The sequence below is a fragment of the Sapajus apella genome, unplaced genomic scaffold (genome assembly GCF_009761245.1).
Source record: "Sapajus apella isolate SASKATOON/1434 unplaced genomic scaffold, GSC_monkey_1.0 scaffold28, whole genome shotgun sequence".
Classification (NCBI taxonomy): Eukaryota; Metazoa; Chordata; class Mammalia; order Primates; family Cebidae; genus Sapajus; species Sapajus apella.
The window spans coordinates 416,666-439,222 of NW_022436968.1; positions in this window are offsets into that span (position 1 = coordinate 416,666).

Below are 22,557 nucleotides of genomic sequence, written 5' to 3' on the forward strand. Positions count from 1 at the left end.
CCTCCAAGTCACCTCTGAACTCTTGGAGTGACAGTTCAGAGGCTGAATCACAGCGGTTATCAAGGATATATTTTGCCTAAGAAAGGGAACAGAGAAACACTCAAAAGCATCCAACAGAGGTTACGGTAAAGGCAACTACTGTAGTGATATCTAAATACAGGCATAGAGTATGTATAAGACTCTTGGGAAATAGAACTGAGAAGACATTAGAAACACAGCATTTTCATCTGTTTCTCCCTTACAAGATACATAGCCTATCTCATTTCTGTCTCATATTCTCTCTGTCAGAGCAGTTCCTCTAAATCTGGTGGCACAAATGCCCGCACTGTTCTAGGGTGGACTGTACCTGATCTAGATCTTTCAGCTTACCTCACTGTCGGGCAACTTTCTGTAATCTCTTAGTTCAAATAGGCCAACAGGGGATTCACAAAGCTCCTATTTTTGAGTCAGGCCATAATTTATTATAGGTTACAGAGCAAGTTAAGAATTGGCTTAAGCCAGGTATATACCCTAGTTTAAACACTGTGCAAAAGCAGGAAGGGGATGGCAGCCGTAAGATACAAAACATAACCATGAGTGTTGTAGGGATGGTTGGAGGGGCTGATGCTTCCAAAGACTAAAATTCTTAGCATAGTAGGTCTTCTAGAAATACTTATTGAATTGAATTGATCTAAAACCTAATATGAACAAGATTTAATTCAATCCTTATGACAATTAGTTTTTTCTCCTCAAAGAGTAGAAATAAGATGCTTAGAATAAGATATAAGAATATATACATAGAATAAGATACTTAGAATAAGATTAGAATAAGATACTTTATTAAGTACTCATCTACTCCAGCTAATTACACTATTTAATCAGTTTCTATTTATAAAATCAATTTGTTCACACAGTTTGTGATTGCATACTAAATACATGTAGATTTGTGAACAACAGTTCTTTAAAATGGTATAAATTTGATGTTTTAAGCTCCATATTTTAAAAATGCAATAATTTTTGTCTAGAATTTCTTTCTGAAGATCATTATTGGTTTGCAAAATGTGAACACAAAAGATCTTTCTACTGGTTCCTGTTAGCTGAGTGTTGGTTACATTATAGCTTTGTCCTTAGATTTAGAGAAATACTACGGGATTTCCACATCCAAAGAAGCTTTGCTGCCAGGACAAGAGAAATAATAAGAATATATAATATAATATAATAATAACAACAATACTTATATTTCCAAATCAGTTGTGAAGATTGGATAAAATAATATTTTTCTGAAACATAGGATGTATTCAACAAATGGCGTTATTTTCAAACACAGAGCTATCAGATCAGCTTTCCTAAGCTACCGCTTGTTTGCTTTTCTCTCTTAAGGTCCTTCTGGTTCTTGTGCTTTCTTTTCTTTTCTTTTTTATTATACTTTAAGTTCGGGGGTACATATGCAGAATGTGCAGGTTTGTCACATAGGCATACACATGCTGTGATGGTTTGTTGCATCCATCCCCCTGTAATCTACATTAGGTATTTCTCCTAATGCTGTCACTCCCCAATCCCCTCACCCCTGACAGGCCCCAGTGTGTGATGTTCCCCTCCCTGTGTCCATGTGTTCTCATTGTTCAACACCCACTTATGAGTGAGAACATGTGGTGTTTGGTTTTCTGTTCTTGTGTCAGTTTGCTGAGAATGATGTTTTCCAGCTTCATCCATGTTCCTGCAAAGGACATGAACTCATCCTTTTTTATGGCTGCATAGTATTCTATGGTGTGTATGTGCCACATTTTCCTTATCCAGTCTATCATAGATGGGCATTTGGGTTGGTTCCAAGTCTTTGCTATTGTAAATAGTGCCACAATAAACATACATGTGCATGTGTCTTTATAATAGAATATTTTATAATGCTTTGGGTATATACCCAGGCATGGGATTGCTGGGTCATGTTTTCTAATTGATCTCTTGCTAAATCCTCCATTTAAATTGTTCCATCTTCCTTATTTTATCCTTCCAAGATATTCCAGTCTACTTCTGTGGCTTTACTGTTTTTCTTTTCCCTGTTAATCTCTTAACTTTAATAAATTCTTTACTTGTTCAGAAGTTAGTTCAAATCCTACCATTTTCAGGAGAGATAGTCCTCAAATTTGAAATCAAGTCCTTGGATTTGAATCCTTACCTACACGCTGTGTGACCTTGAACAAATTGTGTAATCTCATTTTACTCATCTGTGAAATGAGGATAAGAAATCTGTTACTATAGAATCTTTCATAAGCACCCTAGCCCACAGGAATATTTCTCTTTCTGATTAATTTCACTTTGTCATGCATGTAATGGAACAGACTTTATGTTTTTTTTCTTGAAAACCATGATACTTAATATTTTTTTTCTTGTCTTTATGCTGGTCCCGTCTCTTATGAAAACTATGGCTCTATATTTTTAAAGAACTTAACACCATAAAAACCCTAGAAGAAAATCTAGGCAAAACCATTCAGGACATAGGTGTAGGCAAGGACTTCATGACCAAAACACCAAAAACATTGACAACAAAAGCCAAAATAGACAAATGGGACCTAATCAAACTCCACAGCTTCTGCACAGCAAAAGAAACAGTCATTAAGGCGAATCGACAACCAACAGAATGGGAAAATATTTTTGCAGTTTACCCATCTGACAAAGGGCTGATAACCAGAATTTACAAAGAACTAAAACAGATTTACAAGAAAAAAACAAACAAGCCCATTCAAAAGTGGGCAAAGGATATGAACAGATACTTCACAAAAGAAGACATACATGAAGCCAACAAACATATGAAAAAATGCTCATCATCAGTGGTCATCAGAGAAATGCAAATTAAAACTACATTGAGATACTATCTCACGCCAGTTAGAATGGCGATCATTAAAATATCTGGAGACAACAGATGCTGGAGAGGATGTGGACAAGTAGAAACACTTTTGCACTGTTGGTTGGAGTGTAAATTAGTTCAACCATTGTGGAAGACAGTGTGGCAATTCCTCAAGGACCTAGAAATAGAAATTCCATTTGATCCAGCAATCCCATTACTGGGTATATATCCAAAAGATTATAAATCGTTCTACTATAAGGACAAGTGCACACGTATGTTCATTGCAGCACTGTTTACAATAGCAAAGACCTGGAACCAACCCAAATGCCCATCGATGATAGACTGGACAGGGAAAATGTGGCACATATACACCATGGAATATTATGCAGCCATCAAAAACGATGAGTTTGTGTCCTTTGTAGGGACATGGATGAACCTGGAAACCATCATTCTCAGCAAACTGACAGAAGAACAGATCAAACACCGCATGTTCTCACTCATAGGTGGGTGTTGAACAATGAGAACACATGGACACAGGGAGGGGAGCACTACACACTGGGGTCAGTTGGGGGGAAATAGGGGAGGGACGGTGGGGGGTGGGGAGCTGGGGAGAGATAGCAAGGGGAGAGATGCCAGATGTAGGTGATGGGGAGGAAGGCAGCAAATCACACTGCCATGTGTGTTCCTATGCAACAATCTTGCATGTTCTTCACATGTACCCCCAAACCTAAAATGCAATAAAATAAATGAATGGGGGGAAAAAAAGATGTTCTGCATTTTTAAAAGACTAGATTTTAAGAGTTGTAGTTACCAGCAGCCGGGTGACAGTTATATAGTGGTTAATGAGGCTTGATTAAATTACAGGACTTAGGAAATTGTTCCCATTCTGTGATGAACTACCCTTAAGGTAGTCATGACTTCCCCTGAAAGGCATTATCCTGTTTCAGGGCAGGTTCACCTGGCATAACTGCCATGCTGTCCTCTTTCAGTTTGATTTGAGGAAAACACTGGGAGGAAAGAGACCAAAAGGAGCCTTTGCTCCTACTGTGGTAGTATGAATCATTTGCTGGACAATTAGGGTTTAAATGCTGTCATTAGAGTGATTAAAGGCTGCTATAACCGCCTAGGTTAGGCATCTGCTGGCTCTGGGAGTAGGGAGGCAGGCTGCTGAAGACAGTGGTGCTGCAGGCTTCTAAGTGGCTTCTGAGAGAGGGCGACCACGACTGCTTCATTTAAGTAACAGCACCTGGAACAAAGACAATTTAGGCTTCAGAGAATACCATAAAAGTGTGTGCATTACTGTGGGTATGAAATCTTGATCTTTACCACAGTGGTGTTGTTCTGATACAATTAATGATTATTTTATAGGAATAAAGAAGTTTTTTTTTCTCTTTTTAGAGTAGAATACTGATTGCCTTATATCTCATTTTTCTTAAGGAGATTCTGGCTTCTAATAGATGTGTCCTAATAAAATATTTACCATACACTAGTGACATCTTCATGTTTCACCCAGCTGTCTCATAGGTGTAACTAGGCATCTTTTCCATCATCTGGCTCTGAATGCTTCCTTTCTTTACCATTTTTGAAAGGCATTTGCTGATTCCTTTTATATACCTGAAGTATTGATGCTAGGGAAATAACTTCCAATATAACAGCACCATTTGGAGATTTTCACTTTGGTGTTGCCTCAAGAATTATGGTCAATGAGTGAAAGGGAAGAAACACTGGCTAAGCAGTCAGCCAGGGGCTTCCCTTGACCACCCCCTACTCCCCTTATTGTGATTCCTTTTCCAGGTGTTATTAATATTTGGGGCTACTTGTTCCCATGGTCTCTTTACTCATTCCTCTGCCCAGCTTTAAGAGCAGGTAGACCAAAGGTAGATCAGAGTATAAAATTACTTGTGCTTAGGATTTAGTTGAATAAATCACCTAATCTCTATAGAGATAAGCATTTCCAAATTCTGACATCCAGAACATATAAGAACTGGAGGTAAACTTACACTGTGCTTAGGTGCTAAAGACCTAGTGTGTGAGTGGCTTTGAATACCTTTCCTGCTAAGGCTGAACTTGAGTAGCTGGGTGGCCTTACTTGCTGCTGCAGTTTTGAAATTGTTATCATACTTAACCTTGTGTAGGTCCACAGTACAGTGAAATCATTTAGGATGAAAATGAAGTGGTTGCTTGAATGCTGTATTTTTAAATTTTCTGATTGTGAAAATTTATCTTTATTTCTTTTGTTTGAGAAAGGGTTTCACTCTGTTGCCTAGGCTGGAGTGCAGTGAGATATCCATTCACTGCAACCTCTCTTTGGCTTAAGAGATCCTCCCACCTCAACCTCCCAAATAGCTGGGAAACTACAGGTACACACCACCACACCTGGATAATTTTTGTGTTTTTTGTAAAGACGGGGTTTTAGCATGTTGCCCAGGCTGGTCTTGAACTCCTGATCTCAAGTGGTGCACCCATGTCGACCTCCCAAGAGGGAGAATTACAGGCGTGAGACATCATGCGTGGCCTGAAAGTTTATCTTTATTTGTAACATATGGAGGGTTTCCTAGATATATTTTGAATGATAGCCTGTTGGCTGACCACAAATGTTAAACTCTAATGAATTCATATTATCCAAAGTTGTCTTATAAACAGTGAAGTGAGAAAAAATTTGGAAAAATCATTTCATAAAAATTATGACAAATTTTCTGGGCCAGAGAAAATATTTGGACTTCAAATATATGGCAACTGGGATATAAATATTTTTTTTCTGGCTTTAATCCATGTGCACATAGTTAAGAAAATAAAATTAATTTCAGAGCCAACCTTTGAATTTAAAATTTAAAAGCCTTATCTTCTCCTCATCCAAATTATAACAAAATTTTATACTGCTTTAAGTAGTAGAATGTTTAAATGGTAAAGAAGGCTCTGGATTATAAGAAAACAAAAGAAAGAAGAGGTGAAATATATTTAAAAGTTAAATTCTTAGAATACCTCTCTTTTGATTCAGCAATTCTGATGTAATTAGTACCAAAAATGAGTCTGATACAGGTAATCTGGAAATCAATTTTTGCGAAAACTGGACTGAGAGAATGTTGTACACTTTAAAGCTACTTAATGAATATTTGCCTCTTATTATGCTAAGCTATTGCAGGTATATAGCCTATAACACTGATTATAATAATGATAATGATAAGTAATAATAATGGGTCCTTCAATAAATGTTTACTGAGCACCTACTATTTTCTAGATAGTGTTCTAGGTGTTAGGAAGACAGCAGTAAAGAAAAAGACAAGCTCTGGCTCTCAAGGAGTTTACCTTGAGAGAAAATATAAAGAACCAAATCTGTATATAATATGTCAGAAGTTGACAAGTTTAGGTAGAAAAGCAAAGTGAGTGGCAATGGGGGATTGCTCTATGACACTGAAAGACAGTAGGAAGGGACATGGTATTTACTGAGTTAACTATATTTGTCAGGTGTTTTGTTTATTTTTTTCATATTAATCCCCAGAACTCAGAGGTGCATTACCCTTGTTTATATATGCCAAAACTAAGACCCATAAAGATGAAATGATATGCCCAAGGTCTCAGAGATAGCAGCAGTTCAAGTCAGAATCAAACTCAGGTCTTACTGGCTCTGCTCTACCATGCAGTTTTTCTTATCTTCCACCTGATTCAGGTATTTAATGAATGAATATTTTTATTAGCACTTTTCAATAGACAAAGCATATTTCTAGTCACACTCTGATTTAATTTTTGTAATATATTGATGAAATAGGTAGTAGCAGCATCAGACTGATCCCTCAGAGAGATGAAATGATTTCCCCAAGTTAGAAGGTTTGACTTCAAAGCCTTTGCCCTTTCTACAAGCTAGAGGTCAAGCTAGAGGAAATATACCTTAGTGTTCTGAGGAATGGCCTCCTGAGCTGAAAGACTGGCATTTGAATCCCAGTTCCAAAACTTCATAGCTTTTTGACCTTGGGATTTTAAAAACTGTAAGCCTCAGTTTTCTTCTCTGTAGAATGGGAGTAACAATAATGTTTAACCTGTGAGAATGAGTCAACACATCTAAAGCACTTACAACAGTTCCTGGAACCTAGTCAATACTATACAAAAGTTAGATGTTAATATAATGTTGGGGAGATGAAAGTAGCATAACTGTCATATGTGCTTCCATATAATTTTTAAATGATGTGGTTTGGCAATAATTAAGGCAGAAGTTCAGGCAATTGGGATGATCTACATGTGCATATGAACTTCTAGTTCCCAGGAACCTTTTCAAAGACCCCTATGGATATCTCCTTTCCAGCTTTCCTTTTAAGCTTTTCGATTAGTCTATTGTTTGTCTTAAATCTTTTAAATAACATTAATCTTTAGTTAGACAAATATAGGTTACATATTTTTATGGTATACAACATAGGATCTTTAAATATGTATACATTGTGAAATGACTAAATCAAAATAATTAACATATGCATTACCTCACATTTTTTTATGTGTGGTGAGAATACTTAAAATCTACCCTCAGCAATTTCTGAGTATGCAATAGATTGTTAATAACAATAATCATTGTATAGTACAATAAATCTCCTTGAAATAATTCCTCCTAAGTGAAATTCTGAATCCTTTGGCCAATATCTACCCAATCTCTAACCTCAGTCGCCCCCTGCAGTCTCTAGTAATCACCACTCTAATCTCTGTTTCTATGAATTTGACTTTTTTAGATTTCACATAGAAGTGAGATCATTTGTCTTTCTCTGCCTGGCTTATTTCACTTAGCATAATGTCTTCCAGGTTAATCCATGTTGTCACAAATGAGAAGACTTCCTTCTATTTTAAGGCTGAAAGTATTCCACTGTGAATATATATACATTTAAAAAATCTATCAATTTGTTGACTGACATTTAGGTTGATTGATACTTAGGTTTATACATTGGCTTTTGTGAATACTGTTGCATTGAACATAGGAGTGCAGGAATCTCTTTGACATATTGATTTTTATTTCCTTTGGATATATGCCCAGTAATGGGATAGCTGGATCATAGGGTAATTCTATTTGTAGTTTTTTTGAGGAACATCTATACTGTTTTCATAATGGACATACTAATTTATATTCACATCAACAGTGTACAAAGGTTCTCTTTTCTATCTACATCCTCTTCAACACTCGTTATTTCTAATTTTATTTTTTGATAATAGCAGCTCTAACAGGTGAGAAGTGATAGCTCATTGTGGTGTTAAACTCCATGCTCACCCCAGTAAACCAAAGCTCCAGGCCTAATCCCATAAGCCCATGCATGTGGTCTTCCCACTTGCTGACCCCAGCACCAGGCCAGCCTGCCTGAAGGTTCTAGCAGCAAGCCTGTTCACTGACCATACCAGATGACCAGTGCAAAATTTCTGGATAGACTGACTGGGAAAGGAAACCAGTCTGTAAATATTAAAATAAATGCCTACTTCTTCAAATGGGTGGCACCAAAACATGGCCATGAGGATCAGGGAATTGTGATGCCAAAGGAACAAAATAACAATCTTAAATAAATGAATATTTATGAACTGCCTGACAAAGAATTCAAAACAATTATCTTAAAAAAGCTCAATGTACTACAAGAGAATACAGATAGGCAACTACATGAAATCAGGAAAACAATACATGAACAAAGTGAGAATTTCAGTAAAGTGATAGAAACTATAAAAAGAGCCAAACAGAAATTCTGGAGTTAAAGAACACAATTATTGGGCCAGGTATTGTGGCTCACACCTGCAATCCCAGCACTTTGGGAGGCTAAGGTGGTTGGATCACTTGAGTCCAGGAGTTTGAGACCAGCCTGGGCAACATGGTAAAACCAAGTTTCTACAAAAAATTAAAATGAAAATGAGTCAGATGTGGTAGTTAGTACACACCTGTAGTACCAGCTATTCAGGAGGCTAAGATGGGAGAATTGCTTGATCCCAGGAGCTCAAGGCTGCCATGAGCCATGATTGCACCACTGCACTCTAGCCTGGTGACAGAGCTGGACCTTGTCTCAGGAAAAAAAAAAAAAAAAAAAGAACACAATTATTAAACTGAAAAATTTTACAGAGAGCTTCAACAGCAAAATCCATCAAAGAGAAGATTCAGTGAGCTTGAAGATAGGTCATTTGAGGCCCCGTGTAGTGGTTCATGTCTGTAATCCCAGCACTTTGGGAGACTGAAGTGGTTGGATCGCTAGAGTCGAGGAGCGCAAGACCGGCTTTGGCAACATGGCAAAACCTGTCTGTAAAAAGAAAAAAAGAAAATTAGCTGGGCATGGTAGTATGTGCCTGGGGTGGTGTGTGTCTGTGGTCCCACCTACTCTGTCGGCTGAGGTGGGAGGATCGCTTGAACCCAGGAAGGAGGTGGAGGCTACAGTAAGCTGAGATGGCACCACTGCACTCCAGCTTGGGTGGTTCACTGAGACCCTATCTTAAAACAAAGAAAGAAAGAAACAAACAAAGAAGATAGGTCATTTGAAACTATCAAGTCAGAAAAACAAAAAGATAAAAGAATAACATAGGGTAAAGAAAGCTTATGGGAATTATGGTACATCATTAAGTCTCAACTCTTATTCAGTATCTCAGATAGCTGCAGTGTTGAACAATTGCCTTTGCTTATTTTTGACAAACTTCCCTGGGGAAATGGCTGTTTGTGCAAAGTGAGATCTGAGTCAGGTCAAATAAAGCCTGTGACTGAGATCTTCTAGAGATTCACTAGATAGGTCAAATAATGCCCATTCTCTGAGAATGGAACTTTGAAAGAGCTATGACCCATTCTGCCACTTCCGTTGGCTTCCAGGCTATTGGTTTTTACCATGATTGTTTGCTATTGGTTTTTAAGGCTGTTACAGAGTGAAGGAGAAGGTGGTGAAAATAGAACAAATTAAAATATCACAAAGATCTCTCTTTTTACCATGATTCAACATTTTTTTTTCTAGTTAAGTGTACCCTGAATTACTGCAAACCTTTAATTTTCAGTTATAAAAAAGTTGATTCTGATCATTTTTTTTAAAGCAATTTTATTAGTGTTTTGGAAATAAAGGATTTTTGGTGGTCATTACTTCACGATTTCACTGACTCACTGATAATATTTAATTAAATAATGTAATTGCAATAATGCTATGGAAGTAAACAGCAGACTTTGGGTAAACACGTGATATAATAGATGGGAAATGATATGCACACGCTTATGTGAGAGTCTTATAGACTTTAAGCACTCAACATTCCATGGGTAGATTGGTATACTTTAGAAAGGGATTAGGGAGGTTTTTTGTGAGTGGCAAAGCGGATATTCATCAAGAAATCATCTGTTGTACACACTTAGAACTAAAATGTGATATAATGGATTTACTTTCTAAGTGCAAATAATTTCTGACTTTATTGAATGATTCTTAAATTGGAGATCAGTAGAGCATATTCTTTTAGCTTTTCAAGGGATCATAATATTTTGGTTTCCATATTTTTAAAGTAGGGAAGCATGGCAGGTTCTGCATTCAATTTGTAGCACAAACTGAGCCTAGGTAGGCCATGAACCCTTTAAAAACACTGGAAATTGCACCTTTGTCAAAACTAAATAGATATTTCATTGGTCTCTTCTCATGATGCTAATAAGGACATACCCACGACTGGTTAATTTATAAAGAAAAGAAGTTTAATTTGCTCACAGTTCAGCATAGTTGGGGAAGCCTCAGAAAACTTAGATTCATGGTGGAAGGGGAAGCAAACACATCCTTCTTCACATGGTGGCAAGAGAGAGAAATGCCGAACAAAAGGGGGAAAAGCCCGTTATAAAACCACCAGATCATGGGAGAACTCACTCACTATCACAAGAACGGGGTGAGTGTAACTGTCCCCACGATTAAATTACCTCCCAAGTGGTCCCTCCCACAACATGTGGGAATTATGGGAACTACAATTCAAGATGATATTTGGGTGGGGACACAGCTAAACCCTATCAACTATATACATAAAGGATATTTTTGGACTCTTAATTTTGCTCCTTTGATCTATATATGTCTATCTTATGCCAATATCACACTGTCTTGATGACTGTAACTTTGCAGCAAGTTTTGAAATTGGAAAGTGACATGTCTCCAACTTGGTTATTTTTCTAAATTATTGTGGCTATTCTAGCTTTGCATTGTCATGTTAAGTTTTAGGATCTGATTGTCAATTGCTATAAAAATGACTGCTGGAATTTTGATAGGGTTGCATTGAGTCTATAGATCAATCTGGGGAAAATTACAATGTTAACAAGAGTGAGTCTTTGAATCCATAAACATGAGGTGTCTTTCCATGTGTTTAGATAATTAATTTCCACTCAGAAAAGTGTTGCAACTTTCCATGTATGAGTATTATACTTCTTTTATCAAATATATTTCCAAGTGTTTCATTTTTTTTTGCATGATATTGTGAATGGAATGGTATTCTTAATTTCAATTTCAGATTGTTTACTGGTCATATATATAGCTCAGTAGATCTCTTTTATTATGATACCTATCAAAGAAATTTATGTGGGAACAGGGCTCTGGGTGATTTAAAGTGCTGCTATAAATTCTTAAGGTGATAATATTAACCTTTCATGGATAAATCCATATCTTATTCATTGGAATATACCTGAAAACCTTAGCATGGGTCTTGCATATAATGAGAGCTTATCATTTTGTTATTGAATAAACATACGAATTTTGGAACATTATTTTTTCAGTTTAAAACTATTGACTCACATTAGTCAGTTACTCGACCTACAGTTTACATCTACAAGCTACCTATAGCTGACATCTATAGTACCTATGTCTGCCTGATTAATCGTTTGTCCTGGATTTTTATTTTTAAAGGCAGTAACTGTTATTAATATTTACCTAAAAATACGTTTGTACATCCTATTTTGTACTTTCAGCTTTTGACAGGGTCTTATGCAATACTTGTGCAGTGACTAGAGTTCTCATTAGTGTGTATGATAAATAAATCTGAAAAGCAGCAGTAACCTGACCCTTTTGGAAGCAATGCATCTGATGCCTTCCATTCAAGAATAGTAGGGAGGGTCCTTGTTGATAAAACAGATTGTACTAGGATATGAAATTAGGGACAACTCATTCCTTCTGATCTCAAGTGATGGTGGGAAGTAGACTTTTGAAGTAACAGCCAGTTGAGCTATGGACCATGCTATGAAATTCATGATGACATCACCAATTGCTGGAGTCAGTGGGAAATGGGAATTTTAGCTTAGATGCACGTAAAAAAAATGTACAGAGAATAGAGGCTGACCTGCCCTGCACCAAAGGATATCTAGAGATCTGACTGCTCTCCCTACAGTGGTATTGTCACTTATCATAAGTTATAAATATAAACCTTTTTATACATTTTAGCATTTGGTAACACTTCTAAATTTTTAATAACTCTCAAAACATCAAAAGTACATTAAAATGACAAATTAAGTAGTGCAATTTTTGATTCTCACAGGTAATTTACGCAAAATATTTGTGGACATTTAACACCCAATGGTGGGCAGGGGGAGTGCATGCTGAAACAATATTGGCATCTGCCTCAAAATTTAATAGTTCCCTTAAGAGGATTACGCCTGAAGACCACAATTTAATAGGTAAGTCTGCAGAATGTGTCTATGTACACCACTCTGGAAAGCACAATATTTTATTTGTATCAAATAACTGCTTTTCTAAATTAGTTTTGCTCCTTTTTGATTCTGTTTTCTAGTATACTGAAACAACACTGATTGTTTATGTGTCAGCTTTATTAGCAGCACTTTGCAATCAGTTAAATGATAACAATTTAAAAAATATTCTGCCCTCAGATACTTAAAATTGTTTAATAGAAAATTGCTTAATCCTATAATGGTTTGATGTTTTCATCCAATTCATAGAAGTTAAAGAAAAACTGTGGAAGTTCAGTTTGTCAAAGCTGAGACAACTGACATTAAATACAAATATGATCATAAATCCAGTTAAAACAGTCAACACTGTTGATAAAATCATTTGTTTTTCATGGTGGTAATATGCATATATATTTTGGTGGAACACAGAGTTGTGGTAAAAGCAATGTTCTTATTAAACTAAGACTTGTACTCTGGGGTTGGTTGTGATGCAATATTCTACACAATAGGAGCTGAAATTCAAAGTAGAAGCTGTAGTTACAAGAACTCACAAATATTTTAATATATAATCAAGAAACTGCACATTTTTGTGATATAGCTGTTTGAATTTTAAAAAGTACTGCAACACGATGGCATGTATATATATTTCTTACTGTCTATTATCAAATGAATTTTAGGAATATTTAAATCTGAAGAATTTCTTTGTAAATCATAGTAGGTCTAATTGTAATGATAAAGAAATTTAATCTAAACAAGTCCTAAATTCTTATTGCATTTTCATCAAATTAAGTTGAAAATTTAATCAATGTAGTTAATAAGCATAGCTTCCAAAATGTTAGCATTTGAAACTTGTAACTAATTATAATTATTGCAAAACCTTATAACGTTAAACTTTTTCCAGTGACAGAACTGAACATATTAATTTATGATCTGAAATGCAGTATAAGACTTAAATTTGAAATTCTATAACTGCATATTGAAATATCTTGACTTGTGAGAAGAATCTTTTGATGGCGCTTCTATTTTTAATTAGATAAATTTATATTTTGTGCCAGAATGGAATGAAACTGAGAAGGACTAAAATTTTGCAGCATTCAGTTTGGCAAAGCATTAAAAAGAATCACAAAGAGAGATGACTTATTTGATAAGATTTGTCTTGTAAAAATGTTTGTTGAAGAAAAGCCCTTTGAGAAGCACTTTGTGAGGTAAAAGACAGTGCCTGTGAAAATATTTGGATTGAAATAATCACTAGTACAGAAATTGTCATTGATAATATTCTCTGTTTAACAGAAATCACACTGTTTATCAAGCATCTATAGAGAAAATTCTTTATTTAAAACCTGTGGTCTACAGAGAATTATCCATTGGAGATGTCAACAATTTCGAAATACTGAAGAAAATGCAGGCAGTTTTATGAAACAATGAAAAAAGAGTAAAATTATACGGAAAAATGAAGTCTACAGAAAAATGAAGTCTTCAGCAAAACACCAGGACATGGTATTAGGTAAAAATATTATTTTAAAAACTGATGAAAATTATGATAATTTTCTGCTTTTGTTATTTGTTAATGCTCAGATATTTAATATGAGTTTAAAAAAATGGCTATTTATTCATTTATTTATTCTAGAGTTGGGTCTGATTCTGTTGACCAGGCTGGAGTGTAGTGGCTGGAGTGCATAACTCACTGCATGTAGCCTTAAACTCCCGGGCTCAAGCAATCCTCCTGAGTAGGTGGGACTACGGGCCTGTGCCACCATACCTTGCTAATATGAGTATTTAAAATTTTGTTTAGTATATGTGGATATGGTTATTTTCAGTTTTTTTAGAGTTTTTTTTTCAAATAGTAGTTGGATAGTACTATTTAAATCGTCTAACAATATAATGCAAATAACTTGTTGATAAATAATATTTCAAAAAAAAGTCAGGAAATTTCAATTATTTTTATTATTATTTTTTGTATCTGTTGCATAATCCATTATTTTATTATAAGTAAATTTGAATTAATTTTCTTTAAAACAACAACAAAATTATTAAGTTTGACAAAAGACACTCTTTTTTTTTTTTTTTTTACAGTTCATTCTAATATTTTTTTCTTTTTTTTGAATTGTACTTTAGGTTCTGGTGTACATGTGCAGATCATGCAGGACTGTTGCATAGGTACATACATGGGAAGGTTGTTTGCTGCCTCCATCCCCCTGTCACCTATACCTGGCATTTCTCCCCATGCTATCTCTCCCCAACCTCCCCACCCACCTCTGTCCCTCCCTTAGCCCCCACAACAGACTCCAGTGTGTGATGCTCCCCTCCCTGTGTCCAGGTGTTGTCATTGTTCAGCACCCACCTATGAGTGAGAACATGCGGTGTTTGATTTTCTGTTTTTGTGTCAGTTTGCTGAGAATGATGGTTTCCAGATTCATCCATGTCCCTACAAAGGACACAAACTTATCGTTTTTTATGGCTGCATAGTATTTCATGATGTATATGTGCCACATTTTTCTTGTCCAGTCTATCATCATTGGGCATTTGGGTTGGTTCCAGGTCTTTGCTACTGTAAATAGTGCCAAAATGAACATACGTGTTCATGTGTCTTTATAAAAGAATAATTTATAATCCTTTGGATATATACCCAGTAATGGGATCGCTGGGGTAAATGGAATTTCTATTTCTAAATCCTTGAGGAATCTCCACAATGTCTTTCACAATGGCTGAACTAATTTATACTCCTACAGACAGTGTAAAGATGTTCCTATTTCTTCACATCCTCTCCAGCATCTGTTGTCTCCATTTTTTAATGATTGTCATTCTAACTGGCATGAGATGATACCTCAGTGTGGTTTTGATTTGTGTTTCTCTAATGACCAGTGATGATGAGCATTTTTTATATGTTTGTTGGCCTTTATATGTCTTCTTTTGCAAAGTGTCTGTTCATATCCTTCACCCACTTTTGAATGGGCTTATTTGTTTTATTCTTGTAAATCTGTTTTAGTTCTTTGTGGATTCTGGATATTAGCCCTTTGTCAGATGGATAGACTGCAAACATTTTTTTCCCATTCTGTTGGTTGCCAGTTGACTCTAATGATTGTTTCTTTTGTTGTACAGAAGCTCTGGGGTTTAATTAGATCCCATTTGTCTATTTTGGCTTTCGTTGCCAATGCTTTTGGTGTTTTAGTCATGAAATCCTTACCTATGCCTATGTCCTGAATGGTTTTGTCTAAGTTTTCTTCTAGGCTTTTTATGGCGTTAGGTCTTATGTTTAAGTCTTTAATCCACCTGGAGTTAATTTTAGTGTATGGTATCAGGAAGGGTTCCAGTTTCTGCTTTCTGCACATGGCTAGCCAGTTTTCCCAACACCATTTATTAAACAGGGAGTCCTTTTCTCATTGCGTGTTTTTGTCAGGTTTGTCAAAGATCAGATGGTTGTAGATGTGTGGGATTGCCTCCAAGACCTTTGTTCTGTTGCATTGGTCTATATCTCTGTTTTGGTACCAGTACCATGCTGTTTTGTTTACTTTAGTCTTGTAGTGTAGTTTGAAGTAAGGTAGTGTGATGCATCTAGCTTTGTTCTTTTTGCTTAGGATTGTCTTGGCTATGTGGGCTTTCTTTTGGTTCCATATGAAGTTTAAGGTGGTTTTTTCCAGTTCTGTGAAGAAGGTCATTGGTAGCTTGATGAGGATAGCATTGAATCTATAAATTACTTTGGGCAATATGACCGTTTTCATGATATTGATTCTTCCTAATCATGACCATGGAATGTTTTTCCATCTGTTTGTGTCCTCTTTTATTTCCTTGAACAGTGGTTTGTAGTCCTCCTTGAAGGGGTCCTTTACATCCTTTGTTAGTTGTATTCCTAGGTATTTTTTTCTTTTTGCAGCAATTGTGAATGGGAGTTTGCTCTTAATTTGGCTCTCTGTTAGTCTGTTATTGGTGTATAGGAATACTTGTGATTTCTGCACATTGACTTTGTAATCTGAGACTTGCTGAAGTTGCTTATCAGTTTCAGCAGATTTTGGGCTGAGACAATAGGGTCTTCTAAATATACAATCATGTCGTCTGCAAATAGAGACAATTTGACTTCCTCCTTTCCTAATTGAATATCTTTCATTTCTTTTTCTTGCCTGATTGCTCTGGCTAGAACTTCCAATATTGTATTGAATAGGCGTGGTGAGAGAGGGCATCCTTGTCTACTGCCAGATTTCAAAGGGAATGCTTCCAGTTTTTGCCCATTCAGTATGACATTGGCTGTGGGTTTGTTGTAAATAGCTTTTATTATTTTGAGATACATTCCATCGATACTTAGTTTATTGGGAGTTTTTAGCATAAAGGGCTGTTGAATTTTTCCAAAGGCCTCCTCTGCATCTGTTGAGATAATCATGTTGTTTTTGTCTTCGGTTCTGTTTATATTGTGGATTACATTTATAGACTTGCGTATGTTGAACCAGCCTTACATCCCCGGGATGAAGCCTACTTGATTGTGATGGATAAGCTTTTTGATGTGCTGTTGCAATCAGTTTGCCAGTATTTTATTGAACATTTTTACATCTATATTCATCATGGATATTGGCCTGAAGTTTTCTTTTTTTGTTTAGTCTCTGCTGGGTTTTGGTATCAGGATGATGTTGGTCTCATAGAATGATTTAGGAAGGACTCTCTCTTTTTGTATTGTTTGGAATAGTTTCAGAAGGAGTGGTACCAGGTCCTCTTTATACATCTGGTAGAATTTGACTGTGAACCCGATTGGACCTGGACTTTTTTTTGGTTTGTAGGATATTAATTGCTGCCTCAACTTCAGCCCCTGTTATTTGCCTATTCAGGGTTTCAACTTCTTCCTGGTTTAGGCTTGGGAGGGTGCAAGTGTCCAGGAATTTATCCATTTCTTCCAGGTTTACTTGTTTATGTGCATAGAGTTGTTTGTTATAATCTCTGACGGTAGTTTGTATTTCTGTGGAACTGGTAGTGATATTCCCTTTATCATTTTTTATTGCATCTATTTGATTCTTCTCTCTTTTCTTTTTTATTAATCTGTCTAGTGGTTGTCTATTTTGTTGAACTTTTCAAAAACCAGCTCCTGGATTTATTGATTTTTTTGATGAGTTTTTTTATGTCTCAATCTCCTTCAGTTCTGCTCTGATTTTTGTTATTTCTTGTCTTCTGCTAGCTTTTGAGTTTTTTTGATCTTGATCCTCTAGCTTTTTCAATTTTGACAGTAGGGTGTCAATTTTAGATCTTTCCTCACTTCACATGTGGGCATTTATTGCTATAAATTTCCCTCTAGACTTTAAATGTGTCCCAGAGATTCTGGTACATTGTGTTTTCATTCTCATTGGTTTCAAAGAACGTCTTTATTTCTGCCTTCATTTCATTGTTTATCAAGTTGACATTCAGGAGCCAGTTGTTCAGTTTCCATGAAGTTGTGTGATTCTGAGTTAATTTCTTTATCCTGAGTTCTAATTTGATTGCAGTGTGGTCTGAGAGACTGTTTGTTATGATTTCTGTTCTTTTGCATTTGCTGAGGAGTGATTTACTTCCAATTATGTGGTCAGTTTTAGAGTAGGTGCAATGTGGTGTTGAGAAGAATGTATGTTATGTGGATTTGGGGCAGAGAGCTCTGTAGTTGTCTATTAGCTCCACTTGGTCTAGGTCTGAGTTCAAGTCCTGGATATCCTTGTTAATTTTCTGTCTCATTGATCTGTCTAATATTGACAGTGGAGTGTTAAAATCTCCCACTAATATTATGTGGGAGTCTAAGTCTCTTTGTAGGTCATTAAGAGCTTGCTTTATATATCTGGTTGCTCCTGTATTGGGTGTGTATATACTTAGGATTGCTAGTTATTCTTGTTGCATTGATCCTTTTACCATTATGTAATGCCCTTCTTTGTCTCTTTTGATCTTTGTTGCTTTAAAATCTATTTTATAAGAGACTAGGATTGCAACTCCTGCTTTTTTGTTTGCTCTCCATTTGCTTGATAAATCTTCCTCCATCCCTTTATTTTGACTCTATATGTGTCCTTGCTTGTGTGATGGGTTTCCTGGATACAGTACACCGATGAGTCTTGACTTTTTATCCAATTTGCCAGTTTGTGTCTTTTGATTGGGGCATTTAGCCCATTTACATTTAAGGTTAATATTGTTATGTGTGAATTTGATCCTGCCATTTGATGCTAGCTGGTTGTTTTGCCTATTAGTTGACGCAGTTTCTTCATTGTGTCGATGCTCTTTACCATTTGGTACATTTTTGGAGTGGCTGGTTCCTTTCCATGTTTAGTGCTTCTTTCAGGAGCTTGTAAGGCAGGCATGGTGGTGATGAAATCTCTCAGCAATTGCTTGTCCATAAAGGATTTTCTTTCTTCTTCACTTATGAAGCTTAGTTTGGCTGGATATGAAATTCTAGATTGAAAGTTCTTTTCTTTAAGAATGTTGAATAGGCCAGATGTGGTGGCTCATGCCTGTATCCCAGTGCTTTTGCAGGCTGAGGAGGGCGGATCATGAGGTCAAGAGATCGAGACCATCCTGGCCAACATGGTGAAACCCCATCTCTACTAAAAATATAAAAATTAGCTTGGCATGGTGGCATGCGCCTGTAGTCCCAGCTACTCGAGAGGCTGAGGCAGGAGAATTGCTTGAACCCAGGAGACGAAGGTTGCAGTGAGCCGAGATCATGCCACTGCACTCCAGCCTGGCAACAGAGAGAGATTCAATCTCAAAAAAAAAAAAAGAAAAAAAAAAAAAGAATGTTGAATATTGGACCCCACTCTCTTCTGGCTTGTATGATCTCTGCCGAGAGATTCTCTGTGAGTCTGATGGGCTTCCATTTGTGGGTAACAAGACCTTTCTCTCTGGCTGCCCTTAGCATTTTTTCCTTTATTTCAACCCTGGTGAATCTGACGATTATGTGCCTTGGGGTTGCTCTTCTTGAGGAATATCTTTGTGGTGTTCTCTGTATTTCCTGGACTTGAATGTTGGCCTGCCTTACTAGATTGGGGAAGTTCTCCTGGATAATATCCTGAAGAATGTTTTCCAGCTTGGATTCATTCTCCCTGTCACATTCAGATATACCTATCAAACATAGATTAGGTCTTTTCACATAGTCCCATATTTCTTGGAGGCTTCGATTATTTCTTTTCACTCTTTTTTCTCTAATTTTGCCTTCTCATTTTATTTCATTGAATTAATCTTCAATCTCTGATATCCTTTCTTCTGCTTGGTTGATTCAGCTATTGACACTTGTATATGCTTCGCGAAGTTCTCGTGCTGTGTTTTTCAGCTCCATTAAGTCGTTTATGCTCTTCTCTAAGTTGGTTATTCTGGTTAGCATTTTGTCTAACTCTTTTTTAAGGTTCTTATTTTCTTTGCATTGGATTAGAACATTTTCTTTTAGCACAGAGAAGTTTGTTGTTACCCACCTTCTGAAGTCTGCTTCTGTCAATTCATCAGACTCATTCTCCATCCACCTTTGTTCACTTGCTGGTGAGTAGTTGTGATCCCTTAGAGGAGGAGAGACATTCTGTTTTTTGGTGTTTTCATCCTTTTTGAGCTGATTTCTTCCCATCTTTGTGGATTTATCTACCTGTGGTCTTTGTAGTTGGTGATTTTTGGATTGGGTCTCTTAGTGGACATCCTTTTTGTTGATGTTGAAGTTATTTCTTTCTGTTTTTAAGTTTTTCTTCTAACAGTCAGGCCCCTCTGCTGCAGGACTGCTGGAGGTCCACTCCAGGCTCTGCTTGCCTGGGAATCACCTACGGGGGCTGCAGAACAGTAAGGGTTGCTGCCAGTTTCTTCTGTTATCTTTGTCCCAGAATGGTACCTGCCAGATGTCAGCCAGAGCTCTCCTTTATGAGGTGCCTCTTTGGATCTACAGGTGTCGGGGAGCTGCTTGAGGAGATAGTCTGTCCTTTGTCAGAGCTCAAGTGTTGTGCTGGGAGTTCTGTTGTTCTGTTCAGAGCTGCTGGGCAGGTACATTTAAGTCTGCTGCAACTGAACTCATAACTGCCTCTTTTCCCAGGTGCTCTGTCCTAGGAAGGTGGGGCTTTATTTATAAATTGTTGACATGCGGCTGCCTTTTTTCAGAGATGCCCTGCCCAGCAAGGAGGTAGTCTAGTCACAGTCTGCCAGCAGAGGTGTTGCTGAGCTGCCGCAGGCTCTGCTCAGCTGCTGTGTAAACTTCCTTGTGGTTTTGTTGACAGAGGTACAGTTAGAACTGCCTCAGTAATGGCGGTCTGCCTTGGTAATGGCAGACTGCCTCAGTAGTGGTGGACTGCCTCCATAATGGCAGATGCCCTTTCCCCCACAGAGCTAGATGGTCCCAGATCTGGCTGTACTTGGTGCAAAACTCTGAATCCGGAGTGTTGCAGGTTGCTGGTCTTTGTGGGTGTGGGACCCGCCGGGCCAGATCACCTGGCTTTCAGCTCTCTCTTTTTCAGTTGAATGGGAGGCTCTGTCTCCCAGGCGTTCCAGGTGCCAGTTGAAATGGCTGCCCAGATTTGTGTGAGTTTTTGTGCAGAAACCCACAGCGCCAGCTGAAACAGCCATGCTGGAAACTCGTGGTGCTTTTCAGCCAAGAAATCTCCTGGTCCGTGGACTGTAAAAACTGCAGGAGAAGCACGGTATCTGAACTGGAGTGCTGAAGTGGATGGAAAAGCTCCCCATGGCCTCTGTTGGGTAGGGAAGGGGATTCCTCTGGGGATTGCATTTCCTTGGTGTGGCAGTGCCTACCCTGCCTCAGCTCACCCTTCTTGGGCTACACCCACTGTGCAAACAGTCCTGTTGAGATACACCTGATATATCATTTGGAAATGCAGTGATAACTCATCTTCTGTGTTGCTGTCGCTGGGAACTCCAGAGCTGTTCCTATTCAGCCATCTTGGATCGCTCAAACTTTCAGTTATTTTTAATGCCTTCTTCCTCTTCATGAGTTTCAGCATGGATAAGTAATTGGTCTACATATATGGGGTATGATGGTGAAAGATCTGCATCTTGAGATTCATCCTGGAACAACTGTAGTCAGCATCCAAGTAGTTTCTACCAGTTCTGTGTGAGGCTACAGAACTGGTAGAAACTACTTGGGTGCTGAGTACAGTTTTTTGTTTTGCTTCCCATTCTGTCTTGCCCTATGCTACCCTAATTTCCTTGACAATTTCTTTCTCAGAAATCCCATGGGTATGTGCTAATGTTTGAGCCATTTCAAATTGTGCCTTGGTTCCAGCCTTTTTGAGTTCTGTACTAGGAAGTGTTGTTGATCGCCAGTCTTTAGTTTTCATCACTATCATCTTTTAAATTTGTTCATGTTTTATCCCCACCCCTCCAAGAGAATGTATTAGATATTTAAAAGATTCTTCCCTTAGTGTTTAATTTACTTCTACTTTACTTAATTAATCTATAGCAGATAACTGATATTCAGATTAATGTTCTACAAATAGAACTACTTGTTTGCATTTTAATTTGTTAATTATTTTAAATAATGAATTAATCATTTTATTTTTCTGCCCATTCTAATTCTAGGAAAAGCCCCTTCTATAGGCAACTATTTGTTGGATTCAGCAAGACCACAGTTGTACGAGGAAATTTAATTAACTTGAGTTTGTCATCCTTCTGGAATACCAGGGAAGTTTCTGTCTATTAAGGCATTCTGCTAAAAATATTGCCAGCTGCAATTATAAGATTCATCCATGGAAATCAATTTTTGTTTGTGATTATTCCATAATTAGTAATGCTTTCTGTAAAAATTATACCTTCCTTATTGATAATATTCAGCCACCACTTTTGTAAAAAACCAAAACCAATTATAATGGTCAAAAACTTCAAAATATATTCCATGTGTTACTTTAATCCTTATAAATATGACATGAATAGCTCCTATAATAGATGATAGCTTTTTAAATAACCCATATATTGTAAAATACTGCTGATGGGATCTTATCACAGTAAATAACAACACTTTTTCACTCAAATTGATCAAGGAAAAATTTTTTTATACTTCTTGGATTAGCTATACTTTTCTGATGTAACTTAAGATACCCAAGAGGTAAACTGACAGAACTTACCAAAATCCAGGCTGTGTGCCTGTGACTTAGTATACTCATACCACAGTAATATCGTGTCACTTTGTGGGCTTTGGAGAGAGGAAGGA